The 13,736-nt window shown below is 62.6% G+C and overlaps 1 protein-coding gene across 2 annotated transcripts in view; it reads left to right on the forward strand.

Moving 5' to 3' along the window:
* The window catches only part of KDM4B (lysine demethylase 4B), an 80,248-nt gene that overhangs the window by 37,639 nt on the left and 28,873 nt on the right, over nt 1-13,736 (forward strand). The gene's annotated exons all lie outside the window — the stretch shown is intronic.

A 13,736-nucleotide genomic window follows, 5' to 3' on the forward strand; every position in this document is an offset into this window, starting at 1 on the left:
CCCCTGCCACAGACAGCATGGAGCCCAGGGGAGAGAGGGTGTCCTCACCTCTCTCAGCCCTTGGGTGGTCCCTAGGATGCGCTCTGACTAATGGCTGCAGCGGTATCACCCCACCGGCTGCTCTGTGCCTTGTGCCCTGGGGCCTGGGACCCAGCACGTCCTGGACAGCGCTCTCGTCAGCGCCCCTGACCTAGACCGGCTTTGATGTTCGCCTCTCTTTCTGGGGATGACGCTGCCAGTGTGGGGACACGGGGGCCCTGGTGGCACAGCGACTTAAGCGCTGGAATGCCCACCACAAGGTTGGGAGTTCTAGCCAGCCAGGCACACTCGGTGGGAGAAAGCTGAGGCTGTATGCTCGTGTTGAGGGACAGGCTCGGAGACCCTGGGCAGCAGTTCTGCTCTGCCCTCCAGGGTATCTGCGAGTTAGAATGGGCTCGACAGTGGCCAGCTAAATTCATGGATGCAGGCCTGGTGGTGGTGCAGACAGGTAATGTGGTTTCCTGCAGATCCACAGGGACAGGGACTGGGGCTCATAGAGGTGGGAGGTTGCAATGACGGCTGACGACCATACAGCGTTACTAGCAACCACTGTAGGGCGCTCCACTCCCAGGGCATAGCACACAGGGCAGGAATGCTCTCTCGTAAGGTTATCCAGCAGAACACCAAACCAGCCCTGCTCACCCCACTGCCACAGTGGGTTAATCTTTGTCAGGCTAACGGAGAGGTTGGTGGTTTGAATCCCCTGGCTGTCGGAAGAGAAAGGCTTGGCTATCTGCCCCAGTACAGTTGGGCGGCTTCCTAGCCGTCTTGTGTCCCGGAGGGTTCCTGTAGGTGCTGTGCTGCGCTCTGAAGCAGGCTTGCTGCAGGGCCTGGGCCCAGGGTGCTGGCTGCGTCACTAGGCACAGCAGTGGGTGAGCCTGGTGATGATGAACGAACCGTGGGGTACACAGGTCTGTGGGAGGCTGCACTGCCAGTGTGGGGTGTATATAACCCACGAGCAGCCATGTGGGTTAGTTTCCACAAGGGAGAGAAAACAGTCATGCAGCCCAATCTGTGAAGACACTCGGCTGGGTGGCCAGTGGTCCCTGCAAGCCTTGCTTTCTTGATGTCGCCAGGAGGCTGGGGGAGAGGAGCCAGCATGCAGGGTCCAGTGGCCTAGGCCCGCTTTGTTGTTGTTGATTACCGGCCCCGTGCTTCCCAGAGGCCCGGTGGTGATCCACAGAGAGGAGTGGGGCAGTATACTCCGGGGTCACCCAGGCTCCCCTTAAAGAGGGTCTGAGACTTCTTCCAGGGACCTGAAGCTAGAGCAGGGCCCCGAGGGTGCCCCTGAGGGACGGAGCCCACTCGCTGCCACACAGCTAGCTGCAGGGATTCAGACCTCGATACCATCTGTGTTTTGTCCTGGTGGCCATGGTCACTGCTGGTCAGCAGGGACTGATCCCCGGAGCGCCCTTCTGTGTGCTGTCACCCTCCTTGGTGCGCGAGCTTGGAGCGCTGTCCTCTGCAGCCCCACCTGCCCTGAATTCTGTTGTCAACACTGGTTGTGCTGCCAGGCCCTTCTCCCTGGACGCTCCGCCCCCGTGACCCTGCTGGTGTTGCATTCTGGGGCGTCGTTGACGGCATGATAAGGGTGTGTGGGGTGGGTGTGCTCTCGTACAAGGTCATGGCTCACAGCCCTCCTGGGGACCGTCCTCTGACACCTCACTAGCCAGGCTCCCGTGCTGTTCAGTTGGTTCTCTGCTCACATGGGCCCCGCGCGGCAGGGTGGGGCTGCCCCGGGCCTTCTTGGCTGTCTGTCAGCAGTTAAGCAACCACGACCCCTCACTCCCTAAAATACTCACCTTACCCCCAATGACCTTGAGAGTTGGGAGGCCCAGGTGGGACCAGATTCACAGATGGGGGGTGGGTAGGGACAGCCCTCTGCCTTTCTCGACCTGCTTGGAGGGGCTAACCTGGGGTGTTGGGGGTGCCCAGGACACCCCCTCCTCCCTTCGAACCTGGCCTTGAGTTGTAGCTCTCTGAGCCCACCTAGCTGCCTGCCCCCCCAGAGCGCCATCCAGCAGGCTGTGCAGGATATTACTGATGGGGAAGATCAAAGGCCGCCCTGCGCCCTCGAGGGGCAGCTGTGGGCCCCCGTGGCCTTCAGAGGTCGGAACTCGAATTAGTCCTACAAGCCAGATGCCTTGTCAGATTAGGTCGCAAGGCGCCCCGCCTCCTCCACGGCCCTGCTCCTGCTCCCCCTCCCCGCCTCGCTGGAGGAATTGCAATTCCAAGCTTTTCAGAGCCACCCCGCAAGGCGGAAAAGTTGACTGCGGATTAAACAGAGCGAGAGATATTTAAAGCGGAGTGTGAAGGCCGGGAGCCGGGGTGCACTTAACTGGTTTGCGGCCAGCTGTCGCTGTTGCCTGCCTGCCAACGCCCCCGACTCCGGCATCCTTCGTTTCTCCCAGGCCCCGTGGGGAGCAGCCCTGGTCTGCGTGCCCCCCATGCTGGCGAGGTGGCTGCCTCACCCCCCATCCAACGTGTCCGGGTGCAGAGAAGACCCCCAGTTCCCCCATCCGGGAGGTGGCCCACTCGGTTCCCCCTCCCGTTGCCTGCGCCCAGAACACGACTGTAAATTGGAGCCGCATGTTTCCTGCTGCTCCTGGGGGCCATGTTCCTTCCGCCTGGTAATGCCTGCGCCTGCCTGCTCTGGCCTATTAACCGGCGGCCCAGGGGAGGGGGCAGGCCGGGGGGCGGGGCCGGGGGCCGGAGCCAGCTGCAGCGGGCTCATGCTCTGACCCTGTGCCTGCCATGGCATCCATCCGAGGCCGCTCGAGCGCCCATCCCCGCCTCACTAGCCCTCTGACTGATGGCCACACGGCTGGCTATGTTTGCAGTAAATTACAGCGTGAAATATGTGTTCCCTTCGGCACCCTCTCCCCATCTTCCTGTCGCTCGCCACCCCTCCTCCCTGGATAGCGCGTAGGCGGGGCTGGATGCCAGCCCAGGGTCTGCCAGCACAGCGTGTTTGCTTTGGGACCCCAACATGTGCACCTCGCTTTGGGGAAGGGACACCCACTTCAGGATGAGGGGTTCTAGATGGGGTGCCCCTGGGCTCTACCCACATGGGGCCTGGGTTCTGCTGGCGTGGGACCGACCCTGGTTGTGACACCCCAAATGCCCCAGCCATGGCCCAGTGTCCCCATGGTTCAGGATGCCTGCCCTGAGGCTTAGATGGAGGTCATGCCCCCCCCAGCCTTCTTTCTGCTGTGCCTTCCCCCTCCTTGAACACAGAACAGCCCCAACCTGCACCTGTGCCTCCTCCCCACCCCCTGCGGATGTGTGCATGCGTGCGCGTCGCAGTGGCTCCGGTCTGTGTGGAATTCCCCTCCCTCAGGGACAGCAAGGGGCCCCACAGTGCAGTGGTGACATGCGGGGCTGCCGGCTGCGAGGTCAGCAGTCTGAAACCAGCAGCCTCTCGGACAGAGAGAGGAGGACTTTATACTCTTGTGGAGCTGACCATACAGGGGCAGTTCTGCCCTGTCCTGTCACGTGGGGTCACTGTGAGTGGGCATCCACTCAGCGGCCTTGGGTTTGGTGGTTGGGTTTCAGTGACAGGTTCACACGGAGGCACACATCCCAGTTGAGGGGTGGGGCTGCACTTGGGAGGACCCCCTCAATCCCTGGCCCTCCCCCGACCCTCTGTGGGTTTAATCCCTGCGTGTGCTCGTGCTGCGTCTGTCAGAGCACAGCAGGCGCCACAGGTCTCTTCAGTGGGGTCACCAGCCCTTTCTCCCACGGTGCCTCCCCCACCCACCGCCCACTGCCCGCCTCCGGGCTTCTCTCCGCCCCAGGTCACGTCCCTTGGTGAACAGCAACCGAGGAACATGAAACATGCCAGCTGCAGGGGCCAGAGGGGCCTGGGTCCTAACCTTTGCTCCCGTGCCTACACCCCCCTGCCCAGTGCCACTGCCCTGGGGGCGTGGTGCAGAGAAGTGCAAGGTCATGCTCCCTGGGGTCCAGACCAGACAGCCTCCAGATGTCCTGCCCCTTGCTGGGGTCTGTCTGCAACAAGCTTCACTTGTCTCCACGGGAACCGTGGCATCGTGGTGGGTGGGAATGTGCCTCCCATGAATCTCTGTCTCCTGCCTCCCTCACTCAGTGCTGCCTCTTCCTGCGGTCCTGCCCAATCCCTTCTGAGCACAGCCCTGTGCCCAGCAGGCAGCCTGAGACCCCGCCTGCCCTCCCTCCTCCTCTGAGGGACTCAGCCCCCTGTCCTTCTCAGCTTCCTCTTCCCCCCTCTCCCCAGGCCTGTAACCGCCCCCAAGCTGTGTTCAGGCTTCCCACCTGGAAGGAAGGTTCTAGAAATACAGTTTCAAAGTGTGTTTCCCTGCAGGCCTAGCTGCTGGGGCTCCGTGCCTTTAGAAGTGTGGCTGACGGGGGCCTGTGTGGTATCCCTGGGTGACAGCAGGCTGGGTCCTGCCTCATCCCTGCTGCCTCAGAAGGTGGAGAACAGGCAACTGGGTACAGAGTGGATTAGTGGTTGCCTAGGGGTTGGGGAGGGGCCCTGGTGGTGCCACGGGAAGCACCAGCCAATAACCAAAGGTGGTTCAAAGCCATCCCTCAGCCCTGAGGGAGACAAGGCTGGCGACGCCACCCCCTGCCCCCCACGTGCCCTTGGGGAGCTTGGCTCTGTCACTGTGCCTCGGAACAGGCTCAGCTGCAGCACCCACAAAGTAGGCACCGAGGCGGGGGCCGGGAAGTGGGCCTGGGGCTCTCCTCTCGGGGTGTTGCAGCACTGTGACGTGACGGCACCAGAAGTCCCTGTTGTCCATGCAGTTAGCTCCAGTGGTGAGTTCGGGGGGATGCTGATTTCACCTCAGTCCGTCACTTAAGTGAGAACAGGCCAGGGAGCTGGGCTGTGACTCGAGACGCGCTCGGCTCGGCGCGTGATGGCGGAAGGAGCAGGCGCGGCTGGCTCAGCACCACGCACCACGTGCTGCGGCTGCCGCCCCGAGGGCAAGGACACAGGGAGTCTGCGCCTAATTGTCACATGGACGCCGCCACCGACTGCCTGCCTGCCTGCCGGGAGGGCTCTGGTGGATTTCCCAGTGAACCGGTTTGTTACCTTGCCTCGCGCCGCCCCAGTGCCGGTGATTACGTTAGTCCCGGGCCAGCCCGCCCTCCCACAGCTTCTGTGCAGTGTGCTGGCCTGCACCCCTGCCCCGTGCCCCTGTTGTGTGAGGTATTGTGGTGACATGCCTGTCCTGGTCATCCCCGTGGGACTCTAACAAACAGTCCGGGGGCTGGAAGGCCAACTCTGGGTGATGGCTTCAGGGGAAGGAGGTCTCTGTCTTGTCTGTTTCTCACCTCTGGGGTCAGTCCTTGGTGCTCTTCAGCTTCTGCTCAGGGCTCCTTGGCTCCCTCCACGTAACCCCCCACCCCCACCCATGGCCCCTGTGCTTCCGTGCCTCTTTGCGCCTTTGCCAGGTCATAGACAACTGCCCACACGGAGTGGGCAGGGCGGCCCTCATCAGACTTGAGTCCGGGGAGCACCCACAGGTCTGTGCTGTAGGGTGAGTGCCCTCGAGTCACCTTCAGCTGGTGGTGACCCCAGGTGGTGGGCTAGAGCCACCCCATCCCTTCCCAGGCAGCTTGGAACCACTCACTGAACAACTGGTGCCACCAGGGGCTTGCCATTCAGGCTGTAAACCTCTACACACACACACCTCCCCCCCCCTCCCCCGTCAGCAGAGGGTCACTGGAGAAGTGTGCTGGTAGCTCACCTTGTTCAGCAGCCCCTAAGCAGAGGTCGATGTCTCAGCTCCGTGGACAGTCCTTAGGGCAGCGGGGTTTTTCAGGCACCTTGGGGACAGCAGCTGCGCTGTGCAGGGCTGGGGCTGCTGGGATGAGGTGGGCCATTGGCTCTGGGGCCACACTTAGAGGACCTGGCGGGCAGCAAGCGTAGGGAGAGCGGCGGGGCCACATGCATGACTCTTGGAGCAAGCAAGGTGGAGTCTGAGCCCTGCCTGCTATGATGAGGGCAGGGGAGCAGTCTAGCAAATGATCCCTCCTTCTGATGCTGCCAGGGTAGGAAGGTTTGTGTTTGGGTCTGTGTTTGGGTGGGTGGGGGGGAACACCCCGGCAGGCCTCCATGGGACATAGGGATGCTGGATGGCACAGATGGTTAGCCCTTCGCTGTCGTTGGCCGAGTGGTTGGTGGTTTGATCCCACCCAGAGGACCCGTAGAAGAAAGGCCTGGCTGCTTGCTTCCGAGTCCCCACCTGGAAAGCCCTGTGGGGCAGCTGCACCCCGCCCATGTGGCTTTCTCAGCCCTACTGACTTTGGCTTCTTACTGCCCCCAGGAACAAGGGTGTGGAGGAGATGGGGTGACGCCCAGTGTGGGCGCCAGCTGGGGTGGGTCGATGCTGTCCCCTGAGCAGGGTCCCATCCAGGCGTGCTGGGCCTGCAGGCCATGACGAGCCGGCACTGCCCTCGGGGTCCCTGGCCACACAGGGTGATGGAGACGTGGGTTCCTTCAAACTCGACCTCCTGTTCTCAGCCAAGCTGCCGGGTTCCCCGTCGTGTGGGCGCAGCCAGTGCGCCAGGCTGTGTCTAAGGAAGGAGAGCGGCCAGCCCCAGAAAGTTGCGTGGGTGGTGCTGCCAGGAGGACGGGGGACAGAGCAGGACCTGGGGTGCAGGTCGGGAAGGCCGCATGTGGCACCGCTGTCCTCCAGGCTCGCCGTCCTTGCCCGGCTCCAACTCAGCAACCCCAGGCAGGTGCCGCAGCGAAGCACTCACGCCGCAGCCACGTCTGCCAGTCCATCTCCTCCAGAGCCTGCCTCTTTCTCACTGACCCTCTGGTTTACCGGCGTGCTGTCCTCCTCCAGGGACGGTCCCTCCACACCACACGTCTCGCACGGTCTCCCCGCCCTCCTCCAGGGAGCACTCTGGCTGTGCTTCTTCACACAGCCGTGGTCATCCTCTTGGCCGTCCACTGCAGTCCAGGACTGGTCCTGCAGTCCTGCTCTTCCCTCTGCCCGTGAGGCTGTGAAAGGACCTTGGCCTGGCTGGGGTCAGTGCCCCTGCTCCTCAGGGTGACCTTTCTGCTCTGCAGCACTGCTGGGGGTGAGTGGTGCTGGCGGCGGTAGCACTGCTGGGGGTGAGTGGTGGTGGCGGCGGGGTGCGTGGCGCAGACCTGTGTCACTGCTCCCTCCTGCGTGCCCGGATGTTCCGCCCTGGTTCCTGAGCCGGCAGGGCTGCTGATGTCCCAGGAAAACAGTGACTCCCGCGGCCAGACGCTATTTGGGTTGATGGTTTCACTGAAAAAAAAAACGGTTAATGGCTTTCTCTCGAGGTCGGGGGCTGCAGCTCCTCTCTGCTAACATCTGCTTCCCTTGTAAACAGGGTGGCTCCGATCCAAGCACGGGGACGTGCACACTCCCCTCCCCAGCATGGCAGGGGGCTTACCTGGGCTGGCTCAGTGAGGTGGGTCCTGCAAAGTGGGAATGGGGCCTGGGCAGACTACCATCTCGGCCTCCCTGACCCCAGTCCTTCGTCTCCCAGCTTCACCCTGTGTGGCCTCATTTTAACTGCAAACACAGGTGCCAAGACCCCAGTAGCTGCTCGTTAGCCTGGACTTGGAGGGCCCCCTGGTAGAGGGTGTCCCTGCATGACCCTCCCACCCTGAGGTGGCTTGAACTTGACCTCTGAGGACGCTGGGTACATTGTGGAACCTGGGCCCTGGTGAGACCTTTCCTTGCCTGTGTTCTCGTCACTCTTTGCTCAGCGTCACAGAAACGCCCCACTCGGGTGGTCCCTCTTGCTTGAGGGGGGAGAGCAGAGCCCTGCTGCTCCCCTGCGGTGCGTGGGCCCTCCGCCCTCTGTGCCCCGTCACTGCCTGCATTATCTGCAGCCGGCCTCCTCCCCTGAAATGTGTTCTCATTGGTCCCTGAGCCCTTCAACATCGCGCGTGCGTGTGTGTGTACCATCTAGGGGGTGGTGTGTTGAGGGTGCCCTGTGACCTCGGTTCTGGCTCAGGGGTCCCCATGTGATTGGATCGAACCTCTCCCCTAGTCTGTGGTTATCTTTGGCCAGTAGAGCCGCTAGCAGGGCTTAAACTGCCAACCTTCCATCATAAAGATGGGGGGTGGTAAGCGGGGCTGGTTATGGTGCTGTCGATGCTGTGTCCACTTGTGTGCTGGATTAGACTGTTTTTAGGGTGTCCTCTGCTGAGGGGGCAGGCAGCAGCGTGAGGCCCCCACAGGATGGACGGGCTTAGGCAGGGCCACAGTTGTGAGGATGGCGCAGGCCCCGCCATGTCTGCTCTGTGGGTCGGAACAGACTGGACAGTGACAGCCACCATCCCAGGCCTTCCGCCGCCGGGCCCCCGGGGCTCTGCCCACTGTGCCAAGAAGTGAGAAGCTCCTGGGAGTCGGGTAGAAGCCAGCATGCCCTGGGAACAGCCCTGCCAGCTGCTTCGCACCTGTGTCTGGGGACCTCTGGGTCTGGGGGCCGCGCTCATCTTGGCCCCTGCTGCAGTGGGGCTGAGATGCCCAGCAGGGCCTCCTGCTCTGGGAGGTGGTGCTTGGTGCTGAGTGCCACATGCTGTCACTGGCTGCCGGTTCTGGCCTTTCACGCACTGCGAGGACAGAGCCAATTTGCCTGCCCTGAGTCCCTCGGCTCAGCTCTGGCTACCTACTCCCCGGTCCTGGGACACAGACCCCAGGCTCAGCCAGTCTTCAAGCTGGTGGCAGCCCACACCCTGTGCTGTGTGGTGTGGCCTGGAGGCCCGAGTGACTGGGGCAAGTGAGAGGCTAAGGGGCCGAGGCAGGATACAGAGCCCCCACCCCCCTCAGGGCCGTGCATCCGGCTCTGTTGTCCTGAGGTGACAGTGGCTGCTGCTCTCAGCGTGGCACCAGGGCGCCTGCATCCCAGATGGGATCAGCAGATTAGTCAGAACCAGGGACTCTGTGACCTGAGTGAGGGTTGTCCCTGCACCCCGCCTGGCCATGAGGTGGGAACGGCTGGTTCTGATGCCCCCTCCCCACCCCTGGCATGGCTACCTGCCCCAGCCTTCATCCCACAGGGTGTGGCCACTCAGGTGGCTCTCCGACCTGGAAGGGCGCAGACCATGAAAGCTCTCCCTGGCCAGGTCCATCTTGAGGCACCTGGAACAGAGACCTGGCACCTGCCTCCAGACAAGCCTCTTCTCTTCTGACGTGCATGTCCCCAGGTGGAGCTGCCCGCTGTCACCTGAGAGCCCCTGCCATGTGCCTTGGGCCAGAAAGTCCCTGAGGACTTCAGGTAGCCAAGGCAGAGCGCACAGTGACCCAGGTGCACACAGCGGGAGAAGAGAGGCCGGGTAGGGTAGAGGCCTCGCAGGGCCCTCTCAGGGTACCCACGGCCCCGGCCCCCCTTGTGTGCCATTCTTCCCCCTAGAGATTCCAGAGCCACCTCAGGTTGCCACGTGAGCTCTGCTGATTCTGATTGGAGTGTGAAACCAACCCGCTTTGGACTTTTGGGCCACAGCGCAGAATTGCATCTCAGATCAGCTCAGCACCTGGGTTTTATCATGCTCTGTTTAAGCACCCCACACTGTGGATGATCGAAGACCCGGGACATGCCGTCTGCGCTCTCAGAGTCCTGGAGCCCGAAGCAAGGGCTTCCTCGGGCCTCACGTGTAACACAGTCGAGTGTCTCTTGCCGCTTTGGCTCCTCTTACGGGTCGTCAGCTGCCGTGGGCCGTGGAGCTGGCCCCAAGCACGGAGAAGCATAATGCTTCATGGGCGTCCGCAGTTGGGCTGTCGGGGCCCTCCAGGCCTGCCTTCCTAGCCTGGGTTTGTCTGGAAGCTCCCTGGAATGGCACACCGGCTGCCATGGCCCCGCCAGGCTTCGGGCCCTCCCTGAGCTGCTTATGAGGGTGACTGCTTTTGGGTGGAAGTGGGTCAGAGCTGCATCCTGGAAGCAAATGGACCCTCCTCCCCACAGACTTGGTGGCACCGTGGGTTAGGCGTTGGGGCTGCTAACCTTGAGGTAGGTGGTTCGAACTGACCAGCCGCCTCTCCTGTGAAGACTGATGGCCTCAGAAGCCCTGGGTGGTGTCACGTTCCGCGAGGCAACACGGTGACAAACGAGAGAAGATGGGCCGCGTCAAGGGCTTCATCTTGTCTGGATCCAGAGTTAATGCTCATGGCAGCAGCGGTCAGGAGGTCTCCAGGAAGCACTGTGGGGCGTGACTGCTGCACAAGGTCTCTCGGAGCGGTGGAGCGCCAGGATGCCGAGAGTTCGTCTCGCATACTTAGGACATGTTGTCAGGGGCCGTGACAAACAGATGGATGGACATAATGGCTGCACCCCAGACGCCCACATCAGAACAATGGTGAGGACCACGCAGCACCCACCAGTGCATGCCGTTGCTGTGAGTCAGAACCCACACGATGGCACCTGACAACAGTGTCACTCGTTGTGAGTCAGCGTCAACTCAGTGGCTGTGCGTGAGTAGGCGCGTTGCCCATGACCCCCTTCCCCCACCCACAAAGCATAGAAGAGCCACCAGGTGCCGCTCAGTCAGGGCAGCCTGACCCCAGATGCCGCTCCCAAGGACCTAGATTCCCGGCCCTTCTCCTCGTTCGCATCTGGTTCATTAGGAAAACTGGGACACAGAGCCAGGCGGGAGCCTGGAGCCAGCTGACCTGCTAGGAGGGGCGGCCCTGGCCCTGGGCAGCAGGGATGCATCCCAGCTGTTCCCTGGCCCCCACCCTGAGCTCTGATCAGGCCCCCTGCAGTGGAACCCAGGAATGCTGGGGGCTGCAAGCCCACCTCAGCAAACAGAAGGGGTGGAGGCTGAGGCCAGGCTCTCACACTCAGGCACCACGGCTTACTGGCCTAGGGGTCAGCGTTTGGGAGGGGAACCACCAAGCTCAGCACAGAGGGAGCTGCAGGCCCTGATGTGGACACGTCTGTCCAACCCTGCCAACAGGGGTCACTGTCAGAAAGTTGGAGGGTGGCCACTAAGTTCCTGTGACCTCCAGTTAGGTGTCTTCTAAAAAGTACATCCTCCCCCCCATTGGCAGTGTGCCCCTTGCGGTGGCTGATGTGGAGCTGGCAGCTACCCACACCAGGCAGGCTTCAGCAGAGAGCTTGCAGCCGAGGGCAGATCGTCTTCTCCCGCCGGCTTTGGGTGGGTCTTCTGGAGGGAGGGTCACGAGCGAAGGGCTGTGTCTGGTGAGGGAGAGACCGGGTTGCCGCAGTGGGCACCCCACGCTGGACGGTGATGCAGGGCTGAGCCCTCCGGAGGGCAGCTGACCACAAGTTACTGTCTGACCGAATTGAGTGTTCAGGGCCTGCCAGGGAACCACGTGGCCGGCCGCTTAGCTTTTGTGGAAGCTGCCTTACACAAAGGGCCGTGGCCACGAGCCAGTAAAACCTTATTTACTAACAGCCCTGGGTCTATAGGCAGCAGCACCCCCGCTGCAGGGGCATGCTCTGTCAATAAGGAGATCTGGAAGAATAAACCGTCCAGTCCCATGTGCCGACGGCTTCCCTGCCTTGCTGGGGAGAGTCAGAAATGCTCCTAATTGGGCCCCGGCTGCTTTCCTGGCAGCGCGCTTTGTGTTTCTTCAGATGAGAGACCACCCCAGAACGTGGCCGTTGCGTCAGCCACTCTGCTCCACACCTTAGCAGTGGCTCACCGGCCCCTGCAGCCCTGGTGACTGATCTTCGCAAGGCCAGCCTGCTGCGTGCTCGAGTGCCCTGGGGCAGGTGCGCATGCACACACGTGCATTTCTGCTTGGTACCGCAGCCGCACGCCCAAGCTCCTGATTGGCGCTGTCCAGCTGGGTGGCAGGGAGGACGTGGGAGCCCGTCATGTCCGGGGTGGTCACCGTCCACTGCGCTGGGCATCCCCAACATCTTTCCCAGGGCAGGTTTGCGTCTTTGAGAAGTGGGCCTCGTTTGGGGGTGGCGCGTCTCTGGGCAAGCTAGTCTCCCTCTCGGGAGCTGGGGCACCAGAGTGGCTGCGGCCCTTCCCTGTGTCAGAGGCTCATGGAGGGCGCGCTGAGGGTGGCTCGCTCAGGGCGGTGTATCACTCGGCTGGGCTGGCCCAGGGCCCTGGGGGTGTGGGAGGGATGCCCTGCCTGGGGCCAGTTGGACCCTCACTCCGTTGGCGGCCCAAGTCTCTTGGGCCAGAGGCATGGACTGAGCTCACAGGCAGGCCGAGTGGCCCCTGGGAGCCACAGAGAGCATGTCACCAGGCCTCCCTCTCTGCCTCGCCTCTTCCTGTCCCCATGTGTCTGTCCCCAGATGCTCCACCCAGCACTGATGCAATTACTGGCCCCCCTGCCTTTGGCTGCAGTGATCCAAGCAGGCGCCTCCCGCCCGGGCCTGTCCTCATTACCCAGCCGCTCGGAGCAGTCGGCAGGCCCGGCACTGCGCACGGGGCCCTGGGGCGTGCTCAGCCTGCAGGAGGCCTCTCAGACCGCCTCCGCCCTGATTTGGGCCAGATTTCCCCATCAGAAGCTAATGACACAGCCAAGCTCCCTGTGGAGGCTGGATCCTGCTCCGCCATGAGGCTGACGGGACGCTGAGTCGGAGCGGGAATTGAGTTCACTGAAGGGTGGTGGTTCGGGTACCTCTGGTGGGTCCCCACAGAAATGCGTGTCCCCAGGCAGTGGGGGCGGAGGGGTTGGTGGCCTGCAGCCTGGTCAGTGGTGGCCTGCAGCCGGCATCAGAATGATCCCCGACTTGGAGGGGCTGGGTCCTGCCCTGAAGCCCATCCCACATCTATGGGTGACAGGGCCGGGCCCAGGGCTTCGGCCCGGTCGGCCACTGGGTTGGGGGAGAGTGGACCTGTGGGGGGTCCTCTGAGCAGTTTCCCCTCCTGCCCAGGGGATCCATGAGCACAGCTGCCGGCCCTCAGAGGGGACCCTGTCTGAGGCTGTAGCTCCTGCCCCTTGGGGGGCCCCCAGCCACCAGATCCATTTGTGTGCAGCCTGGCAGGACACGTGGTGCTGCGCGCCTTGCTGGCTCTCTTGGTTGAGGTCCCTAAGGCTGCTGATTCTCCTGGCGTTTCTCCTTCTGCCACGTGGCTGCGTGAGTTCAAAAGCCAGCCTCCAGGGCAGCAAACCGACGGCCCCTCCTGCACCAGTGATGCCCCCCTCCCCCCCTGTGAGTGTGAGCATGAGCTGGACAGGAGTGTCTGCTGCACAGCCCGGGAGCCAGGCCAGCGAGAACCGTGCGAGGCCCCAGGCCCAGGTGCACACAGGTGCTCCCCTAATCACTGTAGGAAAAGCAGTCTCTGAGCCCATGATGGATCCTGTTAGTCACTGTGAGAGAGGGACTCTGGGGGGGCTCTGTGGGCGTCATCTGTGCCTCCAGCACCGGCAGCCAAATTACCCCGCCGGCCCGCTCTCCTGCGCCATCTTTCATTACATGAATTGAGTTTGTGGGAATCACTAGGCCATCAGCATCCCCTCCCGCCTAACCTGGCTGAGGAATCATGGTGCCCGAGCCAGCCCTCCTCCAGCCATAGGTGTGGGTTTTGCCAGCAGTGGGGAGCCAGCTGCCTCGTACCCACCACCTGCAGTCTCAGATTTGGGGTCTGGAGGACAGTGGGGGTGTTTGGAAGACTATTCATACTTAGCTGCCCCTTCCTCCGTGCCTGCCTTCACCCCAGCTGACAAAGTGCCCAGAGGGGCTGGGAGGCAGGCAGGCCAAATGGCCCTGCATCTGTGGGGCTCCCTGGGTGGGTCCTG

Source organism: Echinops telfairi, unplaced genomic scaffold (assembly GCF_000313985.2).
Source record: "Echinops telfairi isolate 266 unplaced genomic scaffold, ASM31398v2 ScPeMD7_7459;HRSCAF=8497, whole genome shotgun sequence".
Classification (NCBI taxonomy): domain Eukaryota; kingdom Metazoa; phylum Chordata; class Mammalia; order Afrosoricida; family Tenrecidae; genus Echinops; species Echinops telfairi.